The following is an 18916-nucleotide window of genomic DNA, read 5'->3' as shown; positions in this document are numbered from 1 at the left end:
GACATTTACTTATTCTAGGCCATAAGGGTATTTTGGTCATTTTGGTGCTTAATGTTAATTTAGTCCTTTCAGAGCTTGATGCTATCCACTCATTCTTGGTCTTGGTGATATTCTTGATTCATCTCAATTCCAGAGGTATTTTGGTCATTTTACAGATCCAAGGTATTTTAATTCTTTATTCCGTCCGATCTTATTATTTAATTCAAACTTATCATCTATTATAGTCCTTTCGAACAATTCTGACAAAAGAGCACACTCGATAAATTATTCTTCAGGTATTTACTCACTCAGAGTCAGCTCGGACTATTTATACCTCTCAAGGGCATTTTCAAAATTTTGAAACCAGATAATTTCGGTATTAAAAATCTTAACAAGAATAATAGAATTTGGAGATCCTATGGTTAATTACTTTCCCAAATAATCTCTGAACTTGGAATTATTCCTTATCGAACTTCTAGTATCTTGTACAAGCCATCAGAATTTTATTCAGTTACCGACTTTTAACCGCATTCATATCGAGTGTAGGAATTACCTAACTATACAGATGAGATCAAATATTTTCTTATTAATGCATTTACCAATACCAATATGTTCCATAAAGCATGAAATGGTAGTAATGTATTACCTTGATTTCCGTGTCATACTGATCGACCATTTAAATTTCATTTGAACGCCCTCGATCTTTAATTCAACTTCCGATAATTCCTCAAATACATAACAACATAAATTTCATCAAAAATAGAGCTTAATTATGAAAAATAGATCGAATCGGGTGATTAATCAGTGAAAAACAGATTACCGGGTTCAAATTTGGCGAAACAAACTTCAGAATCGGACTCAGGACGTCGAAAAACATAAAATATGACTTTTCAAAAATTTTGAATTTTAGGTCAAAGTCAACTGTCAACGGTGGTCAACGGTCAATGGAGGTCAACGGCTTGGCTCGGTGGGGTCCAGACCAATCTAGCCGGTTCAGATCGGTCCAACTGGTCAATCCACTCTCCAAGCTGCCAGACGAGGCCCACTCTTATGGGCCGCACGTGGGGGCGCGTGCGGTGCCCAGACGGTGTCCGGAAAATTCCACAAAAATTTATAAAATTATTTTAAGGGATTTTGAGACACTTACCAAGCTCGGTTCACAATTTTAAACGGCGGAGATCTCGATTTTAAAATGTCGGAAACTTTAACTTCCTCGCCCCCTCACGCGTCGTCGTCGACGGAGACAAGAAGGACACCGGTGGACACGGAACGATGCAAGGAACATGATGGTGCGGAAGGTGTCGAAAACGGGTGGTCGGGTCGACCTGAATCGATGAAAAACCAATGACGATCGAGTTAAAACCGACGAAACTTCTGGTTGATTTTTACGTCGAACGACGTCGATTCACAATAGAATAGAGGTCGAATTTTGTTTATCGTTCATTGTTGAGTCTATTGGTGGTTTCGAATCGACGAACGGTTTTCGGACGATGGAGAAATCGGAGTTACAAAAGGGGTTGACGAGGGAGGGAATTTGACACATAAGAAAAATAGGTAAAATTTGGACTGGAACCGTGAATTTCCTACACTTCCTTAAAATGGTTTGTCAACTTTGCGATTTTACACTTTAATCCTCATTTTCTTTTAAAATTCCACTTAAATTCAATATTTTATAATTTCTAAAATTTAGCCCCTAAATTGGGGTGTAATAAAATACATATGCTTGATAAATTGAAAATTAATTTGAGATTTAGGTCATTTCTTATTGTGTACGTACGTGAAATTTATCACAAGGAAATGACGAGTTTTATAAAATATAATAAATAATTGAACTCGTCATGAGGATATAATAAATTCCATACATTTTTTTCAATTCATATGACAAGTATTATTTTTATAATATATTTTGTTGAATCTCTCATACCCTCCTCGTTACGAGTTTTAGTATAGCGTAACAAATGATTTAAATCCCAAAATAATTTTCAAACACTTCATTCTTTTTTTTTAATATCCATCTAGAATATTTCCAAATTTGATTGCACTTTGGATAGCTATTTGGCAATTGGGATGGTCTCACATGTGAGAATGGCTGCCCTCCCATGTGACTCATCGGCTATTAGGTACCCTGTCCATTGGTGTACCCTGCAATTATAGTAAAATATTGTTACAATGTATCTCACGAAATAAATGTTCTATCATTCCTTTCTAGTAAGATCAGTTTCTTAAGATCTGGTGTCTTTACATAATAAAACAAACCAAGTGGTTAATTAATTTATTCGAAACTTGAGTGTCAGCATAAATCAAATAGATTCAAATAGAGGAACATGATTATTTATTTAATATGTAGACATGAAATTGGATGAATAGAGTCGGATAAATAAAAGAAATTTTTTGTTGAGATCTATATGAATTGTTTTTTGGATGCTTTGAGTGAAGTTTAACGTCTGTCACCCAAGATACAACAACAAATGATTACAACAATAAATCGGTAACATAATCTTGCCTTTTCACTATCACTACAAAGAACATGTCCTAAATTTTTCACATTTCTAAATTATGTGACAACTAATCTGTATAGTGGAAAAGAAATGAATTGAAGGGTTACAATCATTTGATGAAAATAATCATAAAGAATTAATAGGTATGATTGAACCAACCTTAAACCAAAAATTAAGTCCGTTAGGTGAATACAAAAAAGATAAACACTCTCTAACAGTAATCAAAATCACAGAAGCTTAAGATAATGCTAAAAGATAGATACCCTCTAACAGTATCTATTCTGAGTTGGGAAAAAGAACGGTGGACCAAAACATGCAATGGCAAACAGTAATTAACAAAGACCCACAAGAACAAGGGAGCTGTGTGCTGTGCATTACCAGCTGCCGACAAACAACATTTGCTGATTGTCTATCACTGAGATGAATTATGGATGTAAACAAACCCCACCATTTATATCTCTGTGTCCTTACCAAAATACAACCCCTTCCTTTATGTATCTATACATGAAAAGTCTACTTTCTTGTTCAATTCATAACAATAAGTTCAGCCTGATGATGACTCTTTATACTTTTGAAATTTTGGTCATTGAAGTTTATTTTTTAAAAATTTAATCACTTAACTTTCAAATTACTCATATTTTAATCACTCTAATTATTTTATTAATATTTTCTATGATGTCACATATTTTATTATTATTTTATTACTATATGATTTAAATAAAAGAAAGGAAGGGACGAGTTGGAGATGTCGATAAGAGTGAGGCTATGAGGGTGGGGTGAGCGGTTTGTGATCTAGGGTTTACTGTATAATTTTTGGGATTGGGTATAATTTTAAATTTATTTTTTATTTTAATTATATATTAATAAAATAATAAAAAAGAAATGTCATAGAATATTAATAAAATAAATTAGAATAATTAAAATAAGAGTTATCTGAAAGTTGAGTAGTTAAATTAAAAATTCTTAAACTTTAGTGACCAAAATAGGAGTGAGAAAATAGTTGGGTGACACATAATAGAATTTACCCATAAAAATATCAGTCAAGTTTTTAACCGTGGATAGTAAAATGAAACGTTAGGTATGATTTAAAAGAAATGAAAGCTTAGGTACTTAAATGAAACAAAAATAATAGTTTAGGTACTAACCGTGTAGTTTACCCTAACAAAAGAAGATCAGTAGAAGACAGATGGGTCAACAGGTGCAGAAAGAAAGGTAGCAGTTGGATGATAGAGGAATGGGAGGGAAGGGGATGGTATTAAGATAAGAACACAATGCGAGACCGCCTATGGCTTTTGTCGAGATTCTAGCCTGTTTGGTAAGATGTCCCATTTCTTTGGATTGCAAGATTTGGATGCAAATGGATTGTCATGATTGAAACAATGGCTTGCCTGCATTACTCGAAAAATGTGGTTCAAAAATGGCCTCTTCAAATTGCAGAAACCTGGCCATATTTTCATCAATTTCACTCCCTTAATTGTTCATCTTCCCTTTGACTTTTGACTTAAATAGTCACTAGTAACCGGTGGTAATATAAATAAGTAATATGTTGCATGTACATGTGCCCCCGCTCTTGTTTATTTTATTTCTTGCTTAAAATCTTTTGTAATTTTGACATTCCAATCAATTTTCTCATTTATTTGTGATTATCTTTATAGAAGTCTTACTTTTATTAAAAATAGAAAATATTTTAAGGTTTATAACTTCTATAATAAACTAAACACATAATAATAATATTTTTCTATAATTAAATAAATTTGAAAAATCATCGACAAATCACAAATCATACTCGAGCGACGTGAGAAAACTATCCACAAACACAAATTACATATCCAATCCAACTCGATGGTCCAAAACAGGGAAGATCAACATAATAATAAATAAGTGTCATTTTGATCAGTCGTAGCAATGTCAAACCTAACTCTGAGAAAGAGAATACACGAAAACAACGACCAAATGACTGAAATCATCAAAAGACAGAGGAAAACATGTCATAAAGATAAAGAAAAACGTGTCATAAAGATAAAGAAAAACGTGTCATAAAGACAGAAGAAAACATATCATAAAGGCAGAAGAAAATATGTCATAAAGATATAGTTATTAAATACTAAAAAAAACCAAAGAAAATCAAAGATGTAATATAAAAAAAAATGCCAACGATAATAATCAGTACTAAATTGATTGTCACCGTTGTGATTTTTTTCTTTTAAAGATTTTTCACGAAATTTTGTATATCTTATTTTTATTGTATCATCGTTTGTTTATAGTCATTTTTTTTTTACGTAATTATTAACATGCAAGCAATGAGTGTTGAACCAATTGATGCCTAGTGTCTAGTAGAGCTATATACATGATTCTCAAACAGAAGCAAACCCATTATAGTGGATCTTGTCCAAAAGGCCTAAACACTACTACTAAAGAAAATGGATTGGAATTTAAAACTGGTTTAACAGCTTAAAGTTTAAATTATGATGGGATGTAATTCCATTATTAACTCATGTTATCAAGGAACATAAAGTGTTGATCATCAAGATTCTGGGAAAAAAGAGAGAAGATTTTGTTAACAGAAATTATCATTACTCCGTCTAGATATCTTACTAAGAATCCCTGCAGGGTAAAGAATGTGTGAAGTCTAGTACTTTTTTTGAGACATTGAGAGCCTCAATCCAATACGACGATATCAATGTACATGTATATATGTATGTATGCATGCATGTATGTAAACGCCAATAACATGTTCTCAAACATGCAAACCAAGACAGCAGGTTGATAAAATATTCGAACCAAATATATTTTCTCCTCGTCCAATATTTCTCTGCTCATTCATGTCATGCTAGAACATATCCTCATCAATGTTAGAACTAAGAAAAGCATACAAGACATCAGATGCAACAATAGCAACTAAAAGCTCATTTACTATAATGGGATTCTACAATTTCCATCATTCAAATTATTTATACACATGTACTAATTATAAAATTTACATCAACAAAGAGCAAAGACTATCAATGTAATACCAATAACTAGTTGGTCTAGTGAGATGAGACACTAAATTCCTTAAGCAAGGTCAGAGGTTCAAACCCTAGTGTTTGCGAATGAAGTAAACCGGGTTAGGAGCGTTGCCCATAATGGGCCTTCACAAAGCCAGATTTGGATTAGTCAGGTAGTTGATCTAGTGGGATAAGGCATTAGATTCCTTAAGCAAGGTCAGGGATTCAAATCCTGACATTTACGAATGGAGCAAATTGGGTTGGGAGGGTCCCCATAGTGGGCCTCTACAAAACTCAATCTGGATTAATTGGTCAATGGATCGGATACTAATGATTAATTAAAAAAAGGAAATAATGGACCCTCCAAATGTCTATGTCTCTATGATAGTCCCACGTCCAAATGAGAAATGTAACACTTTGAATCTCAGGTTAGTAGTTTCAGGGTAACCTGAGAGGGAGTTTAGGATGACCCATTAAGCTTGTAAGAAGACTTGACCCAAAGTTGTGTAGGTTTGAGCTTGGATTGAGCCTAAATAATGATAAAAATTATGTTTTTGATTTAGTAGTAAAGGAGGGAGGACCAAGGAGGTAATTTTACCTTTAAGGATTTGAAAGGATTATTCCCCTTAATTGTTGATGAGGTCACGACTGGCATCATCATTTTTTTCACTTTTTTATCTCATTCTTCTCTCTTCGTCTCTATCATTTTTCTCTCGAACTAGAAGCATTAAAGGTACAAGTTTTGTAGTGTTGTAAGCCTTGAACGAATTAAGGAAGTTAAGAATCAAAAACTCCATTACCATATATATCATTCAAGCCCTTAATATCAAGTTTTGGTCATGACAACCATAAGTGAGGGTTTAGAAAACCTATATGTTCGAGCTTGTTTTTGGTAGATTCAAGCTTTAAGAAGTGTTCTTAACTTCATCCTAAGTTCTTAAATGAGTTATTGACTCATTTTCCTTGTCTTTGATTAGTGAAAGTGGTTGGAGAAAGCTCTAAGACCAAAGGCAAAGAGAAACTAGTTCTTGGTTGAGACTTGAGTTATTCCAGCATCTTAGGATTCAAGGTAACACGTTTCTAACTTCTTTATACCACATGTGAGTCATTAGATGTTCTTAGTTAGCTCGCACGAGTTCATGAAGCATATGAGCTAATTCATGGTAGATTTCAGTTATGATGTTATTCAACATGAAAATTGACCTTTTGTGACCCCTTTAATTGTGCATGAAACTTAAATAATGTTTAAAGGCCTTAAAGGGAAGATGGGTAGGGTTGGGTGTCATTTTCATACTCAAAATAAAGTATTTTTTGGCTTATTTATCGGTACTAGATGAACAATACTTGATGAGTAGTTTAATTAGTTATTATTTTATCTTTAAATACTCCTTGTTGATTGGTTTAATCTGTTGATTTAGGCATTTTTGTTCATTTTATATGCATGACTTCAAATTGTGTAAATTGCAGTAAAAGGTAAAGTTCTGCAGTTTTTATTTTTCAGAATTAAGGATGCATCAGTGGGCATGACTCTGGGCATGAAGCGGCTGATGTGGTAGTTTCTAGAAGGTTCAATTAGCAACTTCTAGAAGGCGGTCCAATCATCATTTCTTGAAGGACAGGCGGATCAGCTACATCTCAAATTTAAATTTGGAATTACCTTTTGTTTTTAGGATTTAATTTAAATAATTTTCAAGAATTATCTTTATCATTTCTATGTCATTTTTGTGGTTTTAGGAGAGTATAAATACCTCATTTTTGCTTTCTAGTTTTATAAAAGTTTTCTTCTTTTCTTTTTCGCTTTTTACTTTTAAGTTTTTACTTTATTTTCTTTAGAAATGCTAAGTATGATTTCTATCATACTTAACTAATTTTCTCAAAAGCCAAAGGCTAAAGTGATGACTCAATTCCAATTGTGAGAATTGAAAAATACCTAATGCCTTCAGGTTATATTCTCAATTTTATATAAACTTGGATTGGCAATTGACATTTCCTTTAAAGATCGGAGATTTTCAGACTTGATTGCTATTAGAGTACGTCTCGAGTATTTAGTGGGCATGTATTGTCATAGACCCTTATTTGTATTTGAGTTATAAACTCTGTATTTTGTTTATTTATGTATTTTGGATCGGGAGCTCCCTATATTTGTAAGTGTATGGTATTTGGATATTATTATTGCTCAATTGATAAAAATGTTTTAAAAAATGGTTCGACACTTAGGTGGTTCTGTGTGACATTCTAATCCACTAGAATTCGGTTGAATCGGATAAGATGTTACAAAAGGTAAGTGAAATATCGATACACCTATGGTAGTATCGATACTACATGTTGCTTTCCAAAATGTTCAAATTCCAACAAATAAAATTGGTACCAATACTCAAGAAGTGTCGATACTACTTTATATAGTAGTATTGGAACCATGAAACCCTAGTATCGATAGTTTATTTAAATATTACAAAGAAAGTATCGATACTCCTAGCCCTAGTGCAAATACTCCATACTCTGGGCTATTTGTTTTGTATAAAATTAATACCAACACCTCTAAAACATCTCCAACGGCTAGAAGAGGCTACAAACTCATTCCAACTTATAAAAACAAGTTTAGGACGCTTGAAGACGGTTACAACACATATCCAAGCAATCAAGATCAAGAGAAAAACTTTTCATTCTTTATTCTTTCTTTTCTCTTGTACATAAGTTTTTTTGTGAGCTTAATTGTGTAAACACCTACCTTTGTGAGGTATTATTGTTTACTTTTTTTTATCTTTTTGTAAAAGGGGAGTGGCTTTAGTTTAGCCTTTGAAAACCCAAGAAATTTGTAAAAGACTACTCTTGAGCCTAGAAAAAGAAAGAACAAATTAGTGAATTTGTTGGAAATCCTTAGTGTGGAGCTACGCTAGTGGATGTAGACTTGGTTTAGAATCGAACCTCTATAAATCATTGTTTCATATTTTTCCTATCATTTCTCTTCAATTCCTAAATTTTTAAAAAACTAATTCACCCCCTCTTGACAATTTTTTCAGTAGTTCATTGAGCTCAAAACCCCTAACAATTGGTATTAGAATTATCAAAATCGAAGGTTTAATAGCCTTGTGAAGATCTTAGAAGTGCAATTCATTTTTTAATCGAGAAGATGACTTACACATCTAGATCGTACTATCTAGAGGATTAGCACTCCATCACTAGGGCATCTTACTACAATGGAGAAAATTATTCCTATTGGAAGAATAAGATGATGTTTTTATCCAAGCCACTAACCTTGCAGTTTGGGATGCTATTATCGACGGTTCTCGCACCTCTCCAAGGAATCGATCAAAGTGGACAAATGAAGATAGGAAACTTACCCAACTCAACGCCAAAGCCATGCACATCCTCTTTTATGCTCTTGACCCAAATAAATATAGTAGAGTATCTTCATGCTCTAATGTTAAGAAGATTTGGGATAAATTGGAGGTGACTCATGACAAAATAAGGCAAGTGACGAAGTAAAAGATTGCAATTTTCACTCTCCACTAAGATTACTTCAAGCTAAATCTCAACGAAAACATAAAGACAATGCCGATTGGTTTGCGTCAATAATCAACGAGCTTAAATGTTTTGGGAAGATTTATCACAATGAAGAAGTAGTGAGAGATGTGTTTTTCCTTGCCAGTCTTGGGAAGGAAAGGCTACCGTTATCGAAGAAGTCAAGGATTTATAGGGTTTACTCTTGATAAACATATCAGTTCTCTACTCACCCATGAAATGAGACTCCAAAGGAAAAGGGAAGAAGAAGAAGAAGAAAAGAAAACAGAAGAAGAATGAGGTAGCAGTCACATTCAAGTCCACCAATGAGAGCAGTAAACACTCAAGTAAAGAGGTGGATGAAGATGAAGAGATTGCCAAGCAATCAAAAGATTCAAAAAATTCATGTCTTCCAAAGGAAAAGAAGTTAAGCATAAATCAAGAAAGAAGAAGGGTCCCCTGGTGTGCTTTGAATGCCAAAAAATGGGACATGTCAAGTATGATTATGCCCTCCTAAAGAACAATGGATCAAGTAAAAAAGAAGGCATATATGGTTGATTGGAGTGATGAAAACAACTCTAATGATCAAGATGAAGTAACCAACCTATGTCTCATGGCCATAAAAAAAGATTCAAGGGCAATTTTAACTCTTGGGTTTAAATTCTTATTCATTTAAAGAGTTACAAGAAGCCTATGATGAATTGTATTTAGAATTTGAGACCATGAATTCCAAATATAATAAATTGATTTCTAAATTCAAAAATATAAAATGATTTTCTTTTGAAAGAAAAATTAGATTTTAAAAAATAAAATGGAATTTTCAAAAATTATTTTGAGTTTTCAAAAATCAAAATTAAAAGTTTAGAAAAAGAAAATCATGATTTGAAAGTTAAACTTGAATGCTTAACAAAAGAAAAGAAATAATTGTTAAAAATAACTCATCTATTTTAAAAATGGTAAATGTTCATATTTTTATTTTCATGGTTATAAAGAAACAAAATATTTAAAATTAGACAAATATGGGTCCCAAAAGGAACTAGAGACATTGGTAAACTCTTTAAAACCCAAATCAATTTGAGTACTAAAATCCAAATGAATGTGTCTTGTAGGTGTGTTGGAGCAATGGTGATAAAGGTAAAAAATTTCAAATGCTCTAGTCACACAAGAAAAAAGATGGGTAACCTCTAACTTTAAAGCATTTTGATTTTATAAATTGGTTGCCTATTGAGTGTTGTGCATGAGTGTTGAACATGATTGTTTTCATGCTATTTGCTATCTCATGTATGTTAAAAAAATATGTTAGCATGAATATGTTTTTGAAATTTATTTATTTTGTTTAGTTCATCATAATGATTTTTTGGTCAAGTTATATTTTTATATTTTTAAATAATTTTTTAACCTCGGCCTTAATTTGAATGTTTATGCATGTGTTTTCACTTGAATGATATATCTCTAACAATTGATATCAATTTTAAATGTATAACATTTTGTAGTGCTTTATGCAATTTAATTTTAATGACTTATTTCTAATAAATGCATAAAGTATGATATACTTGGATTTATTGAATCTCATGTGATTACTAAATGTTTGTTAATCTTTGTTGAAATTCAAAATTCTTTATGTGTTAAAGTTTTTGTGTCAAAATTTTTTTAGAATGATTTTATTGAGGGTGAGCTTTGATTTTTTAAATAATTTTATGTTAAAATTTTTTACTTACTCTTCATTGTTATTTTGAACATAAAAGTTTGAATTATTTTTTATATAACAAAAAGGGGAGTATAGGTTTGAAAAAATCAATTTCAAAAATGAAAAAGGGAGAGGTTAAATATTTTCTAAAATAAATATTTATATTTTTCATGAAATGTTTTATTAAGGGGGAGTTTTGTGAAAAATCATTTTTCAAATGTTTTTTATATCAAAAAGGGGAGATTGTTGAACAAATTTTGATATAACACTTTAAGGGCAAAATGTTTTTGGACTTCATTAAATTTGTTTAAAGTTTAAAAAAAATTCAAAGTCCATAAAACTTGAATTTGAGCACAAAATTGTTTTCTGTGTAACAAATACTGATATTGTTCTTACAGTATCAATACTGCATGAACAGTTCCGATATTGTTCTAGCAGTACCGATGCCAAAGATAAGAGAAGTATCGATACTCCCATGGTAGTATCGATACTACATGTTGTTTTCCAAAGTGTTCAAATTCCAGCAAGCAAAATTGGTACCGATACTCAAGGATACCAATATACTTTACACGGGCGTTCAAACGGTTAATTCGATCACCGATTGAAACGAATTTCCATTAATCGGATTAATAGAACTTTTTATTTAATCATTAATCGAACCGATTTGTTTTAAATATTAACTGAACCGAACAAAGTTTGGTTATTTCGGTCGGTGAACCGAATTAACTGAAATTTTTATATAATTTTTTAATTAGATTAATTTGAATATAATATAGATAATTTTTTATTTTGGTTAAAATTCAATTAGTATTGATAATTTAATGAGTATATTGTGGTTAAAAAATATTGAGTCTTAATTCTTAATAGGTTTGAGCTTAAAATTAGTATTTAATATATAATATTTAATATTTGGTTAACTCGGTTAATTAACCGATTTCGAACCAAATTAATCATTAACCGAATATTGGAAAAAAATATTAACCGTTTTCCAATCAAACTAATCATGTGGCAGACCAAATTAATCGAATTAATGCGTTCGGTCGATTAATTCAGTTAAAACCAAAAAGTGAACACCCCTACTACTTTATACAATAGTATTGATACCATGAAACTCTAGTATTAATACTGGTAAAGCCAACGATATTTAACGGCTAGTTTATTTAAATTTACAAGGGAAATATCGATTATTCTAGGCTAAGTATTGTACTCCTGTTCTAGGCGGTTTGTTTTGCGAAAAATTAAAGAAAAAATTAATGAATTTGTTGGAAAATCTTTAGTGTGGAGCTAAGATATTGATATAGACTTGGTTTAGAAGTCGAACCACTATAAATCATTAGTGTGGAGCTAAGATAATTGATGTATACTTTGTTTAGAAGTCGAACCACTATAAATTATTGTGTTATATTTTTCCTATCTTTTTTCCTCATTTCCTAAATTTTCAAAAAGCCAATTTATCCTTTTTGACAACTTTTTGGTTGTTCATAGAGTTCTTAAATCCCAACATACTTTATTATTGACATGACATATATACTTAGGTATCAACGTGACATATACCATATTAACTATTTTCATCTAAAAAGTGACCATTTTAATTAAAATTGAAACATGAATTATAAAATTCTTTAAAATTAAATAGGACTAAAGTGACTTTTGAGAAAAATATTAAAAAGTGAATTTGACATTATGTAAATAGTAATAATATAATTTATTTTCTTTTTAAGATAATTGTTGATAAATTTTTTTCCTAGAATCAATCTGTTTAATAAAATTATGAGTTGTTTAAATATATTGTTAATAATTTTATTGTTTAGTGGTTAAGTGGTATGGTCACTTGTATTTTTAGGGTTTGAATCTTGCTTCCACTTTAATTATAAAAATATTTAAATATGTTATTTTTTAAGTATAATTTGTCAAGATTCAAATATTGAACTTTATTAAGTCATTTAATATCTTTATCCCACTGGACCGTTGATAGTTAATTTTTGTTAAGTACATAAGGTGAATGCTTTTAGCATATTAAGGTGTGTGTGGAGAGAGGCCGATAGAGGAATCTCTTGATTTGTTACCAAATTACATGGAGGTGTGTGAGTTTGCTAAAGTGCATATCTATGATAAGTATAATGCTTTTAAGTGCAATGTTGATGGTAAGTAAGTGAAACGCATGTCCAAATTATTAGAAGAGTGAATCATGATGTATGTGTTATGTTATTATTAAAGGAACATTAATGATTCGTAATACTTGTACGAGTACTTAATATAGTATCATATTAGAGTATGCATATTTGATCGGTTGGTTAAATCGTTAATTTTGTTCCCTATATTTTTTTAGGTAATGAATTCTTGATCCCTAAGAACACTACTCTGCTTCTCATAAAACTATATTTTTTCCTCCCATCTAGATAGAATTAGAATTAAATTGAAATTTATAAAAAATATATCATCATATTAGATGAACAAGACAATGCATATCATATCACTACAGCAGATTAGGTCTATAGCTTCGCTTTTTTTTCCTATAGTGACATTTTAACACGCCGCTAAAAATACTCCTAGCATAAAAAAGCCACAAGAAACTATGGCTAGACAAACGCCACAACAGTTAGTGGCGTTTTACGTTAACAAACACTGCAAAAGGTTAGGTTGTTTAGCGGCATTTTTGTTACAAACGTCACAAAAAGTCAAGTTCTTTAGCGTTGTTTTGATAAAAACGCACTAATAATTATGTATAGTGGCATTTTCCTCAAAAACGTCGCTAATAATAATGTATATAATTGCTTCCTTGCAAACACCGCTAATTATGTATTCCATTAGTGATGTTTTTCATCCTAAAATGCTGCTAATCCAACTGATTTTCAAAATGTTTTTTTACTTTGTAGCATCCAAATTTAACTGTAACATATTCAATAACAACCTTAAAATTGTAATTAAGATTCAAATGAAGTAGAAATACGTAAAATATGAATAAATCAAAGTTACAAATTCAATGAAATGTAACATAGTTCACATTATTCAGTAGATAAACAAGTATGTACCTAAGTAATCACTTAAGATGCTTCCTAGAAACAACAAAATGACAACTCCACATGCACTGAAATGCAAGTTCTTCATGCCAACTGTGAATAAGATTGTCCACCATGTTCTTTCCTGTTGCCTAGATTCGAACCAGGTTTGTACCTGAGACACAATAATGAAATTAGTGATCATAGTAGATATCCAAAAGTATTCAACACAAACAATAAAACCCAAATCAGAAGAAAAGAGGATAAATAAAAGCTTTATTTAATATAACCAACAACAACTCAAGCTTTAAACCAATGCATGCATGAAGGAGAGATATCTTTTGCAACATCAACGAAAAAAGTTAAAAACAAGTTGAGAAGCTTTGTAAAGAATGGTCAAATTTCCAAGATATGAGCAATGATAACAACCTGGCTATGACTATAGGCACCAGTTGCCCTTCCAGGAATTTGATCAAGAATTCGCCAAGCACGTTCTATGGAGTCTGCATTGCAAAAGGCCACACACCAAATTACATAAGGTAAAGGAATGACTGTCAAAGAAAGACTCAATATGCCAAGTAATGATTCTACTCAGTAAAGAGAATTTCACAAAAGTCAAGTTTAATTGCCAAGTTAAACTAAAAAATCAAGTTCAAAGTACCTAATTACACACAAAAATTAAAGGTACCAAATTGAACTTTGAAACCAAGTTTAGATACCAAAATGTATATTTTACCCAAAAGAAAACTCAGTTAAATCACTAGCCGCTTAAAGTCTGTCTTCAAATTTGACTCGCTTGACTATTAGAACTTGAGATTGACTAAAAAATGATCATCATGTGATGTCCCACCATCTTGAAGCTTAAACATTGATTGCATGTGGAAAAGTGTGTACTTTATTGAAACTAAAAGCTTGTGAAATTACTTATGAATTCGGTTATTGACTTCACATCAAATACATATATGTAATACAATTTCATTTAAATTCCAAAATTATATATTCTCACTTTGCCAATCATTGACATGTTCCATTGGTGCATTATATATCCAATTGGCATGGGGATCGTGTCCTAATATATCCCACATCTTTGGCAACCTTATTCATGCCGATTAAACAGGTTTGCACTAAAATTTGCACTGAAATAAGCAGTGCCATTAAACATATACAATAATATTAAGGGCAGTGCCGATCAAGAAAACATAAAATTACCAATGCCATTAAAAGCAAAATCAAGACGTGAATGCTGTATACGGCCTAACTGTTAGAGGATAACTTAAGAAAAAAACTAATTTCTGAAAATTAACGATCCAACTAATGCTTGAAAGGAAAAGCAAAAAGGAACAGCAAATAATTGAGAAAATTAAGATGAGTCCATGATGAAAGAATTTCATATTTTAATTTTAGTTGCAACACTACATAGTGCAACTAATCAACATGGATATTCACCACCATTTTACATTATCACCTAACACAAATGACACTGGTTGAAAGGAAAGCAATATAAATAAACTGCAAATAATTCTGCAAAACAGGTGTTGGGAGCATTTTCAAAAAAATCTCAGCATTTCAGTAGAATAGCAGTAGAATTACAGCATTTTCACCTACATAATTTATATAAGTAGAAAAATTAAGAAAATAGGTAGAAATGTTAGGGTACAATCCTTTATTTTCACCTACATAATTTATATAGGTTTATACTTCAGACCCTCAAACCAGTCACAGATCTGGACTAATAGTTAAATATGTCCAGAAACCACCCAAAGCAGATTGTTCTTCTATCGATAAATACTATTAACTCAGTCGAGTTGAGATTTCTATTATTATATAGGTTTATACGGTTAAATACGGTAGAAAACTGGAGATTTCCAATACCCAAGTTCGGATTTCTGTTGTAGATGATTTTATAAAACTGACAACATGATTTTATAAAACTTTAAAGAATAAAAAATTTATATATAAAAAAGAGTAAAGTATATAAATGGTTCTCGATTATATGATATTATTTTATTGAGTCATCTAACTATTAAAAATTATGATTAATTATATTATTGACCACATATGTTTGTGTTTTGTACACTTTTCTCACTGATTTAAAAAATATAATATGATCATTTTTATTTTATTTAATTAAGATATAGTCCACGAGTTAACTGTCGTTAAATATTTTAATATAATCACACATTTGGTCCATTATATTATATTCTCTCAATTTAGTCAAACTTTTAAAAAATTAAAATAAATTTAATCCTCCAATCGAAGATACCATGTGACATTTCATAATATTTTATATATATTACTTTAAAAAATTTTTTATATTAACTTATTAAATATATTTTTTATTAATTTAATTTAAAAATATTTTATTTTTATTTAAAATATATATTTTATGATAAAATAATTTTGAAGTTAAGATAAGAATAAAATATATTTATAAAGGACACATGATATCATTCGATTGGAGGATTAAATTTATTTTAATTTATTAAAAGTATGACTAAATTGAGAGAATATGTAAATAGCAGAGACAAACGTATGATTTTACCAAAATACCATGTCACCTAATCTGTTAACGACAGTAACTCATGGTGACCGTATCATAATTAATAAAACAAAAATGATCATATCTTAATTAAATAAAACAAAAGAGATCATATATTATGTTTTTTTGAAATCGGTGAGGAAAAGTGGAGAAAACACAAACATAAGTGTCAAAATGTAGCTAACCCTAAAAGTTATAAAATGATCCTCCAACAAAGTAATGCTTTGTTGAGTCTCTCAACTATTAAAAGGTATAAAATAGTCACACGACTATTCATATATCCCAGACTGGTCTTTCTTTCATTAAAAAAATTGGTGCATCTAAGTTTGAACGTTAATGTTGACTGAGATATGATAAAATCATATTTTAATAATATATATTGACATTGTCGTTGCTTTCTAGCATTGGCTTGTTGTCATAATGTTTCAAGCATAGGCTCTATGACATAATATAAATGGAGAGTTGATCTAAAAATACTACTCAAAAGGTTATGTGATAAGATTTTATCATATTACAATCATCAAGTTAACATGCAACTTAGATAGTCGCTAATTTTTTAATAAGAAAAGGATGAGTTTGGAACATATGAATAGTCGGATGACCATTTTATAACTTTTAATAGTCATGGGACTCACAAAGCAGCATCTTATAATCGAGAGTCCGTTTTGTAATTTTAATAGTTGGAGGAGTTAACAAATCAACACCCTATTATTAGTAGGGGTGTGTAAATTTGGATATCGGATCTGATTCAGGGTTGGGGGAAAACCAATTACAGAATTGGTTTTCTCCGAAATTTCGTGTTTGTTTCACGTAATTCGTTTTCCCGAAAATGTTTTCCTGTGTTTGTTTCACGTAATTCGTTTTTCGGAAAATGTTTTTCAATGTTTGTGTTGAGTTAATCGATCGACGGAATCGACCAAGAGGGGGGTGAATTGGCAATTAAAAATTTCGTGGAAGCTTTTGCAGAAAAATTGAAAGTAATTGCACATCGATTTACAGTGGTTCGACTTTCTCAAACAAAGTCTACGTCCACTACCTTAGCTATCCACACTAAGGATTTTCTAACAAATTCACTAATTTGTTCTTTCTTTTGAGGCCAAAGAGATAACCTTACAAAATCCCTCAAGAGTATACCCCAACTCTTGAGAACACTCTTTTTCCCAAAGAGAAGATTACAAATTTGCAAACTTACAAGAAACCTCACAGGTAAGATGTTTGCACATTCTAGAACAAGAAAAGAACACTCAAAGATAATTACAAATGAGCACAAATGGTGTTCTTGAAAGCAAAATGAATATTGAAAGGAAAATTGGCTTGATTTGCACAAACTTGGTGTTTGATGCTTTCTCTTTGTTCTCTATGATTTCTTGTTGATCAGGGCTTCAGAACTGTTTAAATACACCTTGAATCTCTTCTGAACGTTGGGGATGATTAGTGAAGATCATATAGCCGTTTTAGTGTGAAAACAATTAATAAAACAGTTTGGAGCGTGGGGGGAATCGTACCCCCTATGGGGAATCGGTTCCCTAAGTGTAAAATTCAAATATTTTCGACCGTTGAACAGGGGGGAATCGGTACCCCCTATGGGGAATCGGTTCCCTCCGAGCATTCTGGAAATCTCGGAGCCAAACCATTCAGGGGGGAATCGGTACCCCTTGGGGGGGAATCGGTCCCTCTGAGCAATCTGGAATTTTGGCTTTGAAATGGTTCGAAATACTTTGAAAGATTATTTTGAAATTGTTTTAAGATTAAAACTTAATTTTACACTTAAGTAAGGATTAAAAATGATTTTTGAAATATTTTGAGTAATGTTTTGATATTCGAATAATTATATCGAATATACTTAGAAAATCATTTTGGAAAATCTTAAAATTCATTTAACTTAATTTGTTATATCGAAATATCAAAATGTTTTCAACAATCTCCCCCTTTTTGATATAACAAAACATTTTAGTAATTTTAAGATTTTGAAATCAAGTTTTGAAATTACTCCCCCTTACTTTAACACTTCTCCCATTTATCATTTTAAAAACACACTTAAAACACACTTCTCCCCCTTTTTGTTAAATCAAAAAGATTCAAATAAACGTGAAAAAATATTAAGCCAATTGATTAGGTATAAGCTGCTAAGATCACAATCAAGAGAACCGTTAGCCATTAGTTCCATAATCAATATTCATAAATAATGTGATATGGTAAAATTGGTCATATTTTCTAATAATGATGTAAATGATGCAATAATAAATAAATCACACCAAACATATAAGTTCAAACCATCCATAAATCCAAACAAATTCACAATCCTCAAATTCAAACATCCCAAAATATTCAAAATGTTAAAACAATAAGTTTGGAAAACAAAGTAAAACATTTAATCATATATCCGGATTAGGAGGAGGAAAACGAGCTCGCATAGCGACCATTTCGTTAGTGAGGTCATTAATACGTGCGTTGGTTGCTTCATTATTTGCACGCATTTCCCGAAGAATTTCTAATTGTTGAGCTCCCATTGTGGATAAATGGGACTCTATAGAAATAAAGCGTGAATCCATGGTCGCATATATGTAATCAAATGTCTCCATAAAAGATTGAAAATATGGAGGCATTTGAGTCGATTGTTGTGCTTGCTCTTCGGGCTGCTCCTCGGCCTGCTCAGGTTCAGCTTCAGCTTCATCGATGTCTCGCATTAGTTGCTCAAGCTCGAGATCTTCGTCAGCTTCGGGTGG

The sequence above is a fragment of the Hibiscus syriacus genome, unplaced genomic scaffold (assembly GCF_006381635.1).
Source record: "Hibiscus syriacus cultivar Baekdansim isolate YM2019G1 unplaced genomic scaffold, ASM638163v2 tig00110059_pilon, whole genome shotgun sequence".
NCBI classification, from domain to species: Eukaryota; Viridiplantae; Streptophyta; class Magnoliopsida; order Malvales; family Malvaceae; genus Hibiscus; species Hibiscus syriacus.
The sequence above is the reverse complement of the archived record's forward strand: the minus strand, read 5'-3'. Positions refer to the sequence as shown.